This window comes from Haplochromis burtoni, unplaced genomic scaffold (genome assembly GCF_018398535.1).
Source record: "Haplochromis burtoni strain Fernald_Lab_line unplaced genomic scaffold, NCSU_Asbu1 Contig_1068, whole genome shotgun sequence".
Classification (NCBI taxonomy): Eukaryota; Metazoa; Chordata; class Actinopteri; order Cichliformes; family Cichlidae; genus Haplochromis; species Haplochromis burtoni.
The window spans coordinates 53,424-68,049 of NW_024583429.1; the positions used below are offsets into that span (position 1 = coordinate 53,424).

At 39.1% G+C, this 14,626-nt stretch overlaps 1 pseudogene; it reads left to right on the forward strand.

Annotated features, from left to right (window-relative positions):
- The window catches only part of LOC102303865, a 16,361-nt pseudogene extending 1,946 nt beyond the window's left edge, over positions 1–14,415 (forward strand).
- Positions 14,416–14,626: the final 211 nt, after the last annotated feature.

Below are 14,626 nucleotides of genomic sequence, written 5' to 3' on the forward strand. Positions count from 1 at the left end.
TTTCAGTGATCCAAAGATCACCACCACAATTCCATCCTTGAGTTTAATTGAAAAACATTATTTAATCTTTATGAAACTTAAATAAACACAATTTGTATAATAATTTGGGATCCGGTGTATGTACAAAAAACTCAGAGAAATGTTCAGATGTGAAGATCTGAACCACTTTAACAAGGACTCCTATTTGTTGATGAAAAACAGAAGCACGCATTTAAAAACAGAAAGAACAGAGAAGAATAAAGTTGTAATAACCAAGTTAATGTTCACACTCAGACCCACATGTAGCGTGACACACTCAGGCATGAGGAAGTGTTCAGTTAAAAACATTCCTCTGCTAACAGCTGATAATTTTGGCGTCACAGAAACTAATGGAGCTGAACTGACCTGACTGTATTTATAGATCACTGTAATATTTCATAACTTTAAGGTTTTTTTAAAAAAACATTTCTCTACGTTTGTAGCTCTGGATTTATTAAATTCTATAATTGTGATGTCTGCATGTGAATTATGTTCTATAACTAAAGGCTAAACTAATCATTTTGATGGTATCATGAAATCCTCTTGGACTATCTGTCTGTCAGCTCTCTGTTGGTGTAGCTGATGTGGAAATAGTTTTGTGATGGAAGATTTCTTTATTCTATGTAGTAAAATGTATTTTACATTGGTAATAATAGTATCACTTTGTCACATAGTTATATGCATGTAGGATGTTATCTCAAGTGGGCCTTATGTTTATCACACCTTCACAATGGGGTCATTGTATGTGGGTTACAGGCATATAAGCACCGCATAAGGGAGGTGCCGGTTGGTCGTAATTCTCCTTTGGGGGGAAGGGTTCGAGGATGAGCTGACCTGGGAGGTATAGAGCTACGTGATGTGCTGAGGAGTTTCCTTTGTCCATGAGTTTGGCCGGGTCATATGTAAGGCAGCGCTCTCTCCACATGCAGTGTGTATAATAAACTCTGCTTCAAAAAGACGCTTACCGGGTGTTTGCAGTTTATTTAAAATTTCCACAACAGTTACCTTTTGTAGTTTGTGATCACAGTGATAAATGCGAGCAATGTAAAACAAATTGCAAAGAATTTGTTTGCTGTCGATTCCAGTTGTGTCCAAAATGTGATCACAGAGGTCCTTTGATGAGTTAGGAATGAGACTGTGTTGGCAGATCATCTCTAATCTTCTGTGCAATAAAAAATGATTTAACATCATCGTAGCCCAGATAGCTGACTCATCTGTTCAAGCTGTTCTTGTGTTTTTGGGTTCTTGATAAACAGCTTCCTTTCTGTTTTCAGTCATTCTATATCTATTATAGTGCTGGACCGAATCATTGAGTAATTTGATTACTGTGTGCCCATGTGTTAAATGATGTAAACGTGAGCATTTCACACACATGTGCAAGTAAAACAGAGCTACAATAAAAGTGTATTTAGGAGCAACCAATTAAAAAGTCTGACCACATTAAGGCTACACTATGGGGCGCCGTTTGTAAAGGGAAACGTGCTGAAATTAACATCAACATCTTTCCACATTTAGCTCAAAACCTTACAAAAACATGTTTTTTCAAGTCATTTTTTACAACATTTGGTAAAATATTTGTAACTTTTTATGTTACATTTATATTTATGTTACTTACCACAGTACAGTGCATCACTTCAGTAGTTTAGAGGACCAAGGCACGGCAAGACCAACATCAGGAACATCGGCAACTAAAAGAAATGTTACATCTCTTGTGTTTTGTGAAAATGAGAAAAGACAAGAAAAAACAAGTCACGCTAAACTTATACAATAGCATTAATAGTATTTCAGTTGATGTGCACATGAATGATTGGTGTTTCCTCTGCAGGTGAAGGTAGAAGGTTTGTGTGAGCTGACGTGGATGTGAATTCGGCAGCATGGATCTGTGTGAGGACAGAGAGGAGGGAGTCCCTCCCTCTAAAACCACTCTGTGTGGGGAACATGACAGCCAGACCAAAGCTCAGAGGTGAGATGACCATCTCTAACTGTCCATAACTCTTCTCCATGTCACAGCTCAGCACTCACATCACTGCTTCATCATTATTCACAGGAACCAGCCTGAACCTCCACCCAGCTGTGTGTCCTTAAAGACTGACAATTCTAAAGAACATTTCATTGATTTTAAAGTCCAGCAGGCATCTGCTGCAGAGAGGTGAGCTGTTAGTAACATGAAGTCTTTGAGAGCTGATTTAACTGCTTGATGTTGTTGGATATATGTTGTTGGCAAACAAGACTTTTATCTGAAATGACTTTTTTTTTTCTTTTTTAATCTCATCAGGACTGGGTTTTATATTCCTGACGGAAACTTGGCTTCGACCCAGTGAGTTTTCTTCCTTCTCTGAACTTCCCCGGATCACTGGTAGAAATGGAGGGCTAGCTTTGGTATTTAAAAACAAATTTCGCTGCCGGCAACTGCCACCTTTTTTCTACCCCAGCTTTGAGGTGCAGTTTTTGGAACTGAACTCCGCTCCCTCAGTCCTCTGAGCTGTGGTGTATCGTCCACTGAAATGCATTAAGGATTTTAATCTTGATGTTGCAGACTTACTAGGGAATCTTATGCTAGGATATGACTGTGTTTTAATTGTTGTTGAGTTAAACATCCATGTACGCTGTGAGACTAGACCACTAGTAAAGGACTTCCTTCCCCTTATGGACACTTTAATCTTACTCAGTGGGTGTGATCCAACTCACGAAATGCCACACACTTGTTCAGGTGCTGTCAAACAGTCTGGATGTTTGTATTACAGAAATCAAGGACCGTGGGATATCAGATCATTTCCCAGTGATGTTTAATATCGCAGTGTGTAATGTGGAGTTGAACAGTGAGGGACCTGTGCATCAGTTACGCATGATAAAGTCATTGACCGCTGCTCACTATTCTCTGCTTTTACTAACTGTATGATGTATGATGCCAACTGTAAATATCAACACTTCGCTGAGTTCTTTTGGTTCCTCAGAGGCATCCGATGGAAGACAAAACACTGCTCAGTAGACCATTTAACCCTTTATTTCTCTTTCACATTACTTCTAGAAAGGAGATGCGTCCTGCATGACACGTTGCCACGGATCTCAAAATGGTGCTGTGCCCCTAACAGTTTTATTCCAGATGCTCTCTCATTCTAGTCTAAACAACAGTGTCTCAGTAACCTTCCACTAGAGATGGTCCCCTCTTATCTACATTTTCCAACGCAAGTGTGAGCAAGAGTCTGCAGCTTTCTACTCTCGCAGCACACATGGTTTCATGCCTTTATTTTTCAGGGCTGTGTCCACTTAATACTGTACTCTATAACTTTATAACACTTATTATTAATAAAAAGCATAGTATTTTTGAGGCACTGCAAATTATCTAATCCCAACACAACTTTAGTTTGGAACTAGTGGTTGAAGAGCTAGCTAACCTTTTTTATTCAACATGTTCTGGCATGTTTGATTTTCTGTTGTTCTAGTCCAGCTGAACATAACATTCTTTTATCGAGACTTTAACACATTGTTGGTCTTAAAGGAGCCGTAATAAACAGGGTTTAAATTATAACTATCAGAGAGGTCCTTTTCTGTGGCTACTGAAGAATACTCCTCTTCCTCCGCCCCTATTTGTTGCGGTGTGCCACATGGGTCTGTTTTGGGCCCAACTCCCTTCTCCTTATACATCCTGCCTTTGGGATCTATTTTCAAGAAATACAACATTGCCTTTCACTGTTATATTGATGACATCCAAATTTACTTCCCCTTGATACTGGATGTCTCTGTCCCACTGCCACCTTTCCTTAACTGTCTACATGATGTTAAAGACTGAATTTTCTCACCCTAAACGAAAATAAGACCGAAGTTATTGTTTTATGAAGTCATGCCCCTTTGGATAAGTCAACGGATACCCTTGGGCCTCTTGCTTGTTATCACTCCCACACTGTAAGAAATCTCTGAGTGTTTTTAGATAGCTCTTTTAACCCCTTAGCAGTCCTATTAGTCCCCTAAACCATCCAATGTCCCGTGGGCGGTACGTCCGACTGCTAACAGTTTAAATTAGAGAAGCAAGTGTCCACAGTTGTGAAAAACAGTTTTTATCAGTTACATGAAATTGCCAAAGCGAAGCCTTATCTTCCTCCTAAAAATCTAAAAGAAAATTATTCATGCCTTCATCACCTCTAGACTGGACTGCTGCAATTCTCTCTGTTTAGGTATTCAACACTCCATTGCTTGCATTTAGTTCAAAATACTCATGCAGTATGTCTTCTAACAGGTTTAAGAATGTATGAAAGGTTTTCTCTGAAAAGGAGAAAAACGAACTAATCTGATTGTGAGCGCATGCTGCTCATAAACCTGTACTTAGCATTAATGGTGCAATCAAAGATGTGGTGGATCGGCATCCTGTACTTGGACTAATTCTTCATGATTTTTCCACAGAGTGGGCCAGAACAGCTCAGAGCTTCCCTGTGGTCAGTCTGCCCAGCAGCATGAAACACACCTGGACTCCATATTTATGGTCTGCACATGTTCAACAACTACTTTACTATTAAAAAACATCTACATAATAATAATAATGATAATAATAATACTTATTATTATTATTATTATTGTTGTTATTATTATTATTATTATTATTGATGCAAATACAATGAATGAAAGTATAATGTATTGTCGAGAATGACACCCAGACTCTTAACCCGTGAGGAGGGGGAGACAGAGGAACAGTCACTGACTAAGGAAAAATTGTTTTGGATCGTGTTGATTTTATACTAATGAGGAGAACCTTAGTTTTGTCGCTATTTATTTTGAATAAATCTGAAGACAACCATGATTTTGTTTTCGATATATAGTCAGTGAGTGAGGAGGGAGGCAAGGTAGATTTGTTGTTAAGCCGGATGTCATTTGTGTGTCAGTGGAAATTGTTGTTGTATTTATGAAAGATAGTACATGGAGAAGAAATGAATGATAAAATACCTCCAGTACTCCAGCTTCCTCCCACCGTCCAAAGACATGCAGATTGTCATTATGCAAATGTACTATTTATAAGATTGGGGAAACCTGCAGTCAGCTGAGACTGAAGAAGTCACTTGGATGAGTGACGAAACATTTCTCCCACAAACGCTACGTCCAGATGAACAGAATCAACTTTTGGAGACTGGATGATGTTGTTAAGCAATGAAAAGAGTGACTTGGTGTTACCTTCATTAGAAGAGATAATATGACAATAGTAACTGGGCAAGTGTGAGCGATGCTGTCCTTATAATGTCGTTTATGATTTTTATACAAGTCCAGTTCTTTTGTAGAGCCTCTAAAGTTTGTGACAGTAATAGTCAAAGTTCAGGTGTAAACTCAGGGGGTAGAGAAAGAGGAGAAAACAGATCTTTTTTTTTCATGGAGTTCAGTGTTGTAGAGTGAAATCAGTTCTTCAATGGTGAATAAACTCTGAATGTCTATGAAAGAGTCAATGCTACTGGAGAGAGAATTATTAATAGAGAATTGTTAATAAAGAGAGTTTCATAGGTAAGCAGGGTTACACCAGAGCAGCAAATCAGGTTTCAAATGTTTCCTTTAGACTGAGTAGCAACACCAATATGCTGCTGAAATCCAAACTCTCAAGGTAAGATACAAAATCTCTGATGAGAGAGTTATTAATACTGTGATAGATGTGAGGCAGGCAGCAAAATCATTTGGGAAATGATTGTTGAGTTTAGGGAAATGGTAGACAGTTTGAAATAATGCTAGGAGTAGGAACAGACATTTAACACACAGTAGATTCAAAAGAACTGACACAGGAGCAGAGACTAGTATGACTTTTCACCTCTCATGATAGATGAGCCAGTACTAGTCCCCGGCCAGTACTACAGGATTGAAAGATGTTAACAAACCCAGGAGGAGTGGATTAATTCAACTGAGACAAGTCAGTGGGCATTGCTAAGTCTCAGTTGACCAGAGAAAGTCTAGCTTACAGTTGGTAAAGAGATCATAGAAGATATGTCCCTTGCTCTTAAGTGAGTGGATGTTAGGTAGATGGAAGTTGAGAGTGATGGTATCATATTTAGCAGCAAAATAAAGAGGTGCATCATCCTACTGAGAACAACTGAACAGTCAATTAAGACGTGACACAAATGTATAAAGTTACCAATGAGAAAGTCCAGTCATCTGTTCCCAGTCATCTCCATGCTGCTCTTTGTTCGACCAGTGGATTGTCCAACATGGATCTGATGTTTGGCTGCATGATTTCAGTCTGACTGGGTCATTCATAAAGTATTCTGTTCCAGCTGCTGGAGGACAATATCATCCTTTTTGTAAAGAATGAGCTGAAGAAGATCCAGAAGGTTCTGAGTCCAGATTACCCAGAATGCGTAGAGAATAAGATTGTGAATGAGGAGGTTTTGAAGGGTGAGGATGATGAGCAGCAGAGCAGCAGAGAAGCATTTGTGAAGATCACATTGCACTTCCTAAGGAAACTGAAGCAGGAGGAGCTGGCTGACCGTCTGCAGAGCAGTAAGACAATTTCTCTAGATATTTAAGCTGCTGGATGAATGGAACATTTAGTAATGTCTCATTAATGTTAACAAAAATATTACACATGCATATTTTAGGGGGCACAAATAGTCATATGCATTTCATTTCATTGTTTTCTATTTTTTTTTATTGTTTTCAGAACATGTTGCAGCAATTTGTAAGTGTAAACTTAAAACGAAGTTAAAGAAGAAGTTCCAGTGTGTGTTTGAGGGGATTGCTAAAGAAGGAAACCCAACCCTTCTGAATGAGATCTACACAGAGCTCTACATCACAGAGGGAGGAACTGCAGAGGTCAATGATGAACATGAGGTCAGAAAGACTGAAACAGCATCCTGGAAACCAGATAGACCAGAAACAACAATCAGACAAGAAGACATCTTTAAAGCCTCACCTGGAAGAGATGAACCAATCAGAACAGTGCTGACAAAGGGAGTGGCTGGCATTGGGAAAACAGTCTTAACAAAGAAATACACCCTCGACTGGGCTGAAGACAAAGCCGACCAGGACATCCAGTTCATATTTCCATTCCCTTTCAGGGAAATGAATATACTAAAAGAGAAAAAGTTCAGCCTGGTGGAACTTGTTCATCACTTCTTTACTGAAACCAAAGAAGCAGGAATCTGCAGCTTTGAAGACTTCCAGGTTGTGTTCATTTTTGATGGTCTAGATGAGTGTCAACTGCCTCTGGACTTCCACAAAACTGAAATCCTAACTGACCCTAGAAAGTCCACCTCAGTGGATGTGCTACTGACCAACCTCATCAGGGGGAAACTGCTTCCCTCTGCTCACCTCTGGATAACCACACGGCCTGCAGCAGCCAGTCAGATCCCTCCTGACTATGTTGACATGGTGACAGAGGTCAGAGGGTTCACTGACCCACAGAAGGAGGAGTACTTCAGGAAGAGATTCAGAGATAAGGAGCAGGCCAGCAGGATCATCTCCCACATCAAGACATCACGAAGCCTCCACATCATGTGCCACATCCCAGTCTTCTGCTGGATCACAGCTACAGTTCTGGAGGATGTGCTGAAAACCAGAGAGGGAGGACAACTACCCAAGACCCTGACTGAGATGTACATCCACTTCCTGGTGGTTCAGGCCAAAGTGAAGAAGGTCAAGTATGATGGAGGAGCTGAGACAGATCCACACTGGAGTCCAGAGAGCAGGAAGATGATTAAGTCTCTGGGAAAACTGTCTTTTGATCAGCTGCAGAAAGGAAACCTGATCTTCTATGAATCAGACCTGACAGAGTGTGACATCGATATCAGAGCAGCCTCAGTGTACTCAGGAGTGTTCACACAGATCTTTAAAGAGAAGAGAGGACTGTACCAGGACAAGGTGTTCTGCTTCATCCATCTGAGTGTTCAGGAGTTTCTGGCTGCTCTTTATGTCCATCTGACCTTCATCAACTCTGGAGTCAATCTGCTGGAAAAACAACAACCAACCTCCCAGAAGTCTTTCTTTTTTAAAAAGAAAAGTAGTATAAAGTATCTCCACCAGAGTGCTGTGAACAAGGCCTTACAGAGTCCAAATGGACACCTGGACTTGTTCCTCCGTTTCTTTCTGGGCTTTCATTGCAGACCAATCAGGCTCTCCTACGAGGTCTGCTGACACAGACAGGAAGTATCTCACAGACCAGTCATGAAACAGTCGAGTACATCAAGAAGAAGCTCAGTGAGAATCTGTCTGCAGAGAAAAGCATCAATCTGTTCCACTGTCTGAATGAACTGAACGATTATTCGCTAGTGAAGGAGATCCAACAGTTCCTGAGTTCAGGAAGTCTCTCCACAGATAAACTGTCTCCTGCTCAGTGGTCAGCTATGGTCTTCATCTTACTGTCATCAGAAAAAGATCTGGATGTGTTTGACCTGAAGAAATACTCTGTTTCAGAGGAGGCTTTTCTGAGGCTGCTGCCAGTGGTCAAAACTTCCAACAAAGCTCTGTAAGTGAATATATACTCATCACTATATTTAAAAATGGTTGATTTCACAAATGATTGAAAATAGAACAGTCATATATTAAATGATTTCCTGTTTGCTTCCCTCATAGATCAGGTCAACCGATATCTCTAAATTACTTTTTAAAATTGAAAGAAACTCCTAGGTTTTTTTGTAGTTCTGTGACTTTGTAATAATCCAAAGTTTTCAAGACTGTATGCATTTCTGTTAATGTATAATGTAAAATTACGTTTTATTCTGACACAGTATTGTTAGATTATATCTTAACATTCAGATAGCACAAATTTGTACGACAACCCACATTTAGCACCCCCCCCAAAAACAAAAAAAAAACAAAAACAAAACAAAAGAAAGATGAACATGGAACCCTTTTCTGAATTACAATTAATCCAATTTCTGCCCCACCATCCTACCTAAAAATATAAACAACATTTCCAAAATGTACAGAAGCCAGTTACAATGCAAGTGGATGATTTGTTTTGTTTTTTTGTTGGTTTGTTTAAATTGTGTGTGTTTGTGTGTGTGTAAGAGAGAGAGAGAGAGAGAGAGAGAGAGAGAGAGATTTTTACTTTTTGAACATAGACATAAGATAATTGTTGTTGAGTCCTTAGCGGTCAGGGAGCATTGAACTGTTTGATGCCTCAAAGAAGAAAAGAAATTAAGAAAAAATTACAAAAATAATTTTGACATTGTTGATCAAGACTGCTTAAAAAATTGCTAAATCTAATAATACTTCAGTGTACTGTCATTGCACTACAACAGTGTTTTCAGTTTATCTTTTATTTTTCAGACTGAGTGGCTGTAACCTCTCAAAGAAAAGCTGTGAAGCTCTTTCCTCAATTCTCAACTCCCAGTCCTCTAGTCTGAAAGAGTTGGACCTAAGTAACAACGACCTGCAGGATTCAAGAGTGAAGTTTCCATACTCTAAACTGACAACTCTCCGGTCAGATCAATATATATTCTGTTTTCTTATCAGTTAACCCTCCTATTCTCCTCAAATATTACTATCATGTTTTACCATGGGGGTTATTTACCTCTACAAAATGGTTTACATACAATTGTTGACCAATTGTTTGCGTCAGGCACTTTGTTTATTTATTGAATACATTAGTATTCTCTTGATAATAAAATTCTAGTGTCACCATCAAGCCATGAAGTCAAACTTTTAATTTAGAATAAATGTATCTTGAAAAGTTTGAATTGAGAACTTTTCAAAATTACTGCCAACATTAATAATCACAAGTAGATGAACCCTGTTGGTCTTTGGTGATGACATGACCTTTTCTCTAGCACCACCATCAGGTCAAATGTTTAATTCTAGATCTGAATCTTTCTCGTGGTGTTTACATCCATGCCCTTTAGAATGAATCTTATTAATTTTTGCTCTAGCACCATGACATCACTTTCAATCACCCCTCCTCTTTTCTTATACAGGCCTGAGACTGGCAATGGTAGAGTTGAAGTTTTTTTTTTTATTAACTTGTTATGTTTTGTTTGTTTTTGCTGTTTGTTTGGAGGGGTGGTACATATTTCATGTGAAATTCAACCATTTGTGAAACAGAAAATAATAAGAACATAGTCAGAACATGGAACAGTTCTTGTCCAACAGCCAAATTTTTTCTCTTCACTACTGTACACAGGATGTGAAGAGAGTGTGTGCATGCTCCTTGCAGACATATTTCTTGCATTGTGCCCAGGTCATGCTAGTCTTAGAATCATTCCTGGTGGGACAGCCCTGGCACCTGCCATGTTTCCTGCCCGTGGTTTGTAGTATTCAAAAGTAGAATGGGAGGGAGAGCCTTCAGTTTTGAATCCCCTCTTCTATGGAACCAGCTTCTATTTTGGATTTGGGAGACAGACACTATCTCTACTTTTGAAATTAGGCTTCAAACTTTCCTTTTTGCTAAATCATATAGTTAGGGCTAGATCAGGTGACCCTGAATTTTTTATCTTGTCTTCCTTATCTCAGGGGGGTCATATGATTATTGGGTTTTTCTCTGTATGTATTATTGTAGGGTCTACCTTACAACATAAAGCACCTTGAGGTGACTGTGACTTATATCAGTGTTCTTTGTGTTTTTGTGTATAAATCTGCAGACTGAGTCACTGTAACCTTGCAGAGACAGCCTGTGAAGCTCTGTCATCAGTTCTTAGCATGCGGTTCTCTAGTTTGAGAGAGCTGGACCTGAGTAACAACAACGTGAAGGATTTGGGATTGAAGCTTCTGTCTGTTGGTCTGGAGAGTCCATACTGCAAACTTGAAACTCTCAGGTCAGATCAAGATGTGCTTTGCTCTTTTTTTTCTTTTGCATTTTGTTTGTATAACTTAATAAAAATAACAAGATTTTTTGCCCTAGTTTTATAATCGTGAAAATTTTAATTTAGTTTTATTTACACAGTCCCAAACAATATTTAATCCTTAAATGATCCTGGATGCATTTTGTTCCATTTAATGTTTTTTTGTTTGTTTAATTTATTATGCTATTTTACCTGTGCTCAGTGAATATAGCTCACATTTCCTTCCACTGCCCAACTCGGTTGACATTGGTAGCGCCCCATCTACATTATGGACTATGTGAGGAGAGCCCTGCTTTTCCCGCCTGAGTTACCTGAATCTTTTTACTGAAGCATTTACTGAACCTTATCAGTCAGTCTTATCTAATCTGACACAGGACTCATGGGCTGTTTGTCCTCACTCGCACCAACATCACCTACATGTTAAAGCAGATGGTTAAACCTCCCTGAGCAAGATTTTGTTGGCGGTCTCTTCCTAGTTGTAAGACGATTTTCCTCCTTCCTGTGACCAATTGCTGCTGACAGGGGACCATCTGAGAGTTGTGGTTCTTTCTCTTATATTGTAGTGTTATCTCTGCTATAAAAAGTTAAGACATTTTTATAAATGTAGGTAAATTAAATTGAGGGGATGGAGCTCACTTTCTCTGGGAAGAAAATAAAACACTTTTTTTGGTATGTACCTGCAGTCTGTCAGGCTGTTTGATCACAGTGGACGGATGTGCTTCTCTGGAATCTGCCCTGAGTTCTTCCCACTCCCATTTGAGAAAGTTGGACCTGAGCTACAATCATCCAGGAGACTTGGGAATGAAGCTGTTGTTGCCTGAACAGAAGAATCCATCCTGGAAACTGGAAACTCTCAGGTATGGAGAAAAGGTCTGGTACTGGAGGAAGACATTAAAACCATTGTTTTTCTTGTGGCATTACTGTAAAGTGTAGAAGTAAATTTAAATCTAATTTGATATACAAAGAGGTGTTTACAAAGGTTATAAAGCTAGTTATATAGCTATTTGGTGGTTACGTATTTTGATATTTACATGTTTACATGTTTGAATGTTTAGACATGCATGTTCAAACCAGTAATAAGTATGTGTTATATCTACCTGGTTGTTTTCCCTGTTTTGATCTGAGTATAAGATTTCCTGGCTTCTGAGAGGCCAGTGAAGTATTCATGAGGGCGGCACATAGGAAGTGTGGGTTGTTGTTGTGGTGTGCTGAGAGTAAAGTGGCTGCTAAAAAGTTATCCGTCTCCATCTTGCTGTTCCTAATTATTCAGAGAGATTCCAAACCATCTAGTGAACCCTCACGTTACATTACCAATAAGTTTGATGTGTCACATGATCCTCTTCCTATTGAAAAAAAAAAAGTTGCATCCAAGATGGCCGACTTCTAAATGGCCACCATGGTCACCACCCACTTGAGAAGTTTGCCCCCTCACAGATAATAATGTACCACAAACAGGACTTTAATATCCCCAACCATTCCCATGTTAATACGGTGTATCCATATAAATGGCCCACCCTGTACAATTCACGACTACGTTAAGTCATTCACTAGTGTCTTTGCAGTTGTTTTGGGATCTTTGGACATATCTATAACTATATGTCTTCCCACAGTCTTTACATTTTTCACTTTGTTCCCCTGCCTGGCTTGTTCCATATAATAATAATAATAATAATAATAATAATAATAATAATAATAATAATAATAATAATAATAATGGATTAGATTTATATAGCACTTTTCAAGGCACCCAAAGCGCTTTACAATGCCACTATTCATTCACTCACTGGTGGAGGCTCTCTTTAAATATGCCCCGTATGCTCTCTTTAAATTTCTTAATACTTATGCTTGGGACTTGGAAACACTGGTGATTGTGTATATGGACCTTCTGCTTGGTGAGAATCAACAACTCTCTTTGTTTTGTTTTGTTTTGTTTGGGGGAGGGGAGTGGCATTTGAAAGATACTGGTTCACAGATAGCCACATATTTCTGAAAATGTTGGACTGTTCCTTTATCACTGTCTAGCAGTATCAGTGTATGATGATGTAATGTCCTCGTGTGCATGCTGAAAGAGACTGTGCTGGTCTGATCCCCCTCCTCCTTTCAGGGTGGAGCCTGCTGGAGTCCGATGGTTGAGACCAGGTCTGAGGAAGTGTAAGTGCGTTTTTAATGTGATTCATGAAAACAAAGCAGCACACATTCAACCATCTTCAAACTGTCACATCACTCATTCACCTCTCTGATGTCAGAAGTCATCATAGTGTCAATCAATCAACAGATGATAACAATAACTGCAACTGGATTGTGTTTGTTCTCTCCATCAGATTCCTGTCAACTCACAATAGATACAAACACAGTACACACAAACCTCAAACTGTCTGACAACAAAAGAAAGGTGACACATGTGGAGGAGGTTCATTTATATCCTGATCATCCAGACAGATTTGATGTTCATCCTCAGCTGCTGTGTAGAAATGGCCTGACTGGCCGCTGTTACTGGGAGGTTGAGTGGAAAGGAGATGTTGACATATCAGTGACTTATAGAAAAATCCGAAGGAAAAGTGGCAGTGATAACTGTTCATTTGGGTGGAATGATCAATCCTGGAGTCTCAGCTGCTCCGATGATGGTTACTCTGTCTGTCACAATAACAGAGAAACATCCATATCATCCTCCTCCTTCTCCTCCTCCTCAGTCTCTAACAGAGTAGCAGTGTATGTGGACTGTCCTGCTGGCACTCTGTCCTTCTACAGAGTCTCCTCTGACACCCTGATCCACCTCCATACCTTCAACACCACATTCACAGAACCTCTTTGTCCTGGATTTAGAGTGTGGTTTCCTGGTTCCTCAGTGTTTGTTTGCAGAGAATAATCTAAAGAGTGTACTCGTGCCTCTTTAGAGAAACACTTTGACTGTTGAACAGATAGTCTGTACATGTCTGTCTGTTTCACTCAGAAACACGTTTTCAGATTCATGGATAAAGATGGAAGCTTTGATTATTCCCAGATCCGCATGTTTTTCTGTTGTTTTTCTTTTTCCACTCAAAGCTTCACACTGAATATCTGTATGTTGTGTTTCTCTGAAGCTCAGTTCACAACCAGCTCCTCTGCATTTTCAACAAATAAGAACTCATTAAAAATAATCTGCTGTGATATCAAAAATGAATTCAGTTTAAGGTAGAATGTTATTTTATATTTCTTAGATATTAAATATGAAATGGTAACTCACGTGAGCCACCTTAAAATCACTATAGTCTGTGATAGGAACTGATGTCATTAGCAAACAGGATGTTAGCCAGTGAATTTGAGGAGACGGGCTGTGCTCAGCTAGTTAAATCCAGCAACATCCACTTACATCTTATGCCTTTTGTGGCTGCCGTCATCAGCGGTTATGCAGTTTTAAGGTAATTTCATGGTTTTAAGTTATAATAAATACATTAAGAATACTTTGTTTTTAATAAATCAGATTGTAATGTACAGTGGTCCTTTGTTTATTGTGGGTGTTATGTTCTAAAAATAACCCGCAATAGTTGAAGTCTGCAAAGTAGCCAACTTAATTTTTTACAATTATCATAGATGTTTTAAGGCTGTAAAACCCGTCACTACACACTTTATTCACTTTTCTCACACAGGCACGAACATTTTCACTTTTCTCTCTTGTTTAAACACTCTCAAAGTTCAAACCTTTGTAGAAAAATAAGTCCAGTATTATAAAATAAAACCAAAAATCAAACCCTCTTTTCAGGTCCAGAACATGGGAATAGAGCACCTGCGAGAGAATTCAACATCAATTAATCATTAATAAATCAATGAATCAGAAGTTCAAGATTTTGTGCAATGGCTATCTTCCTCTGGCTTTTGGGTGCTACCGC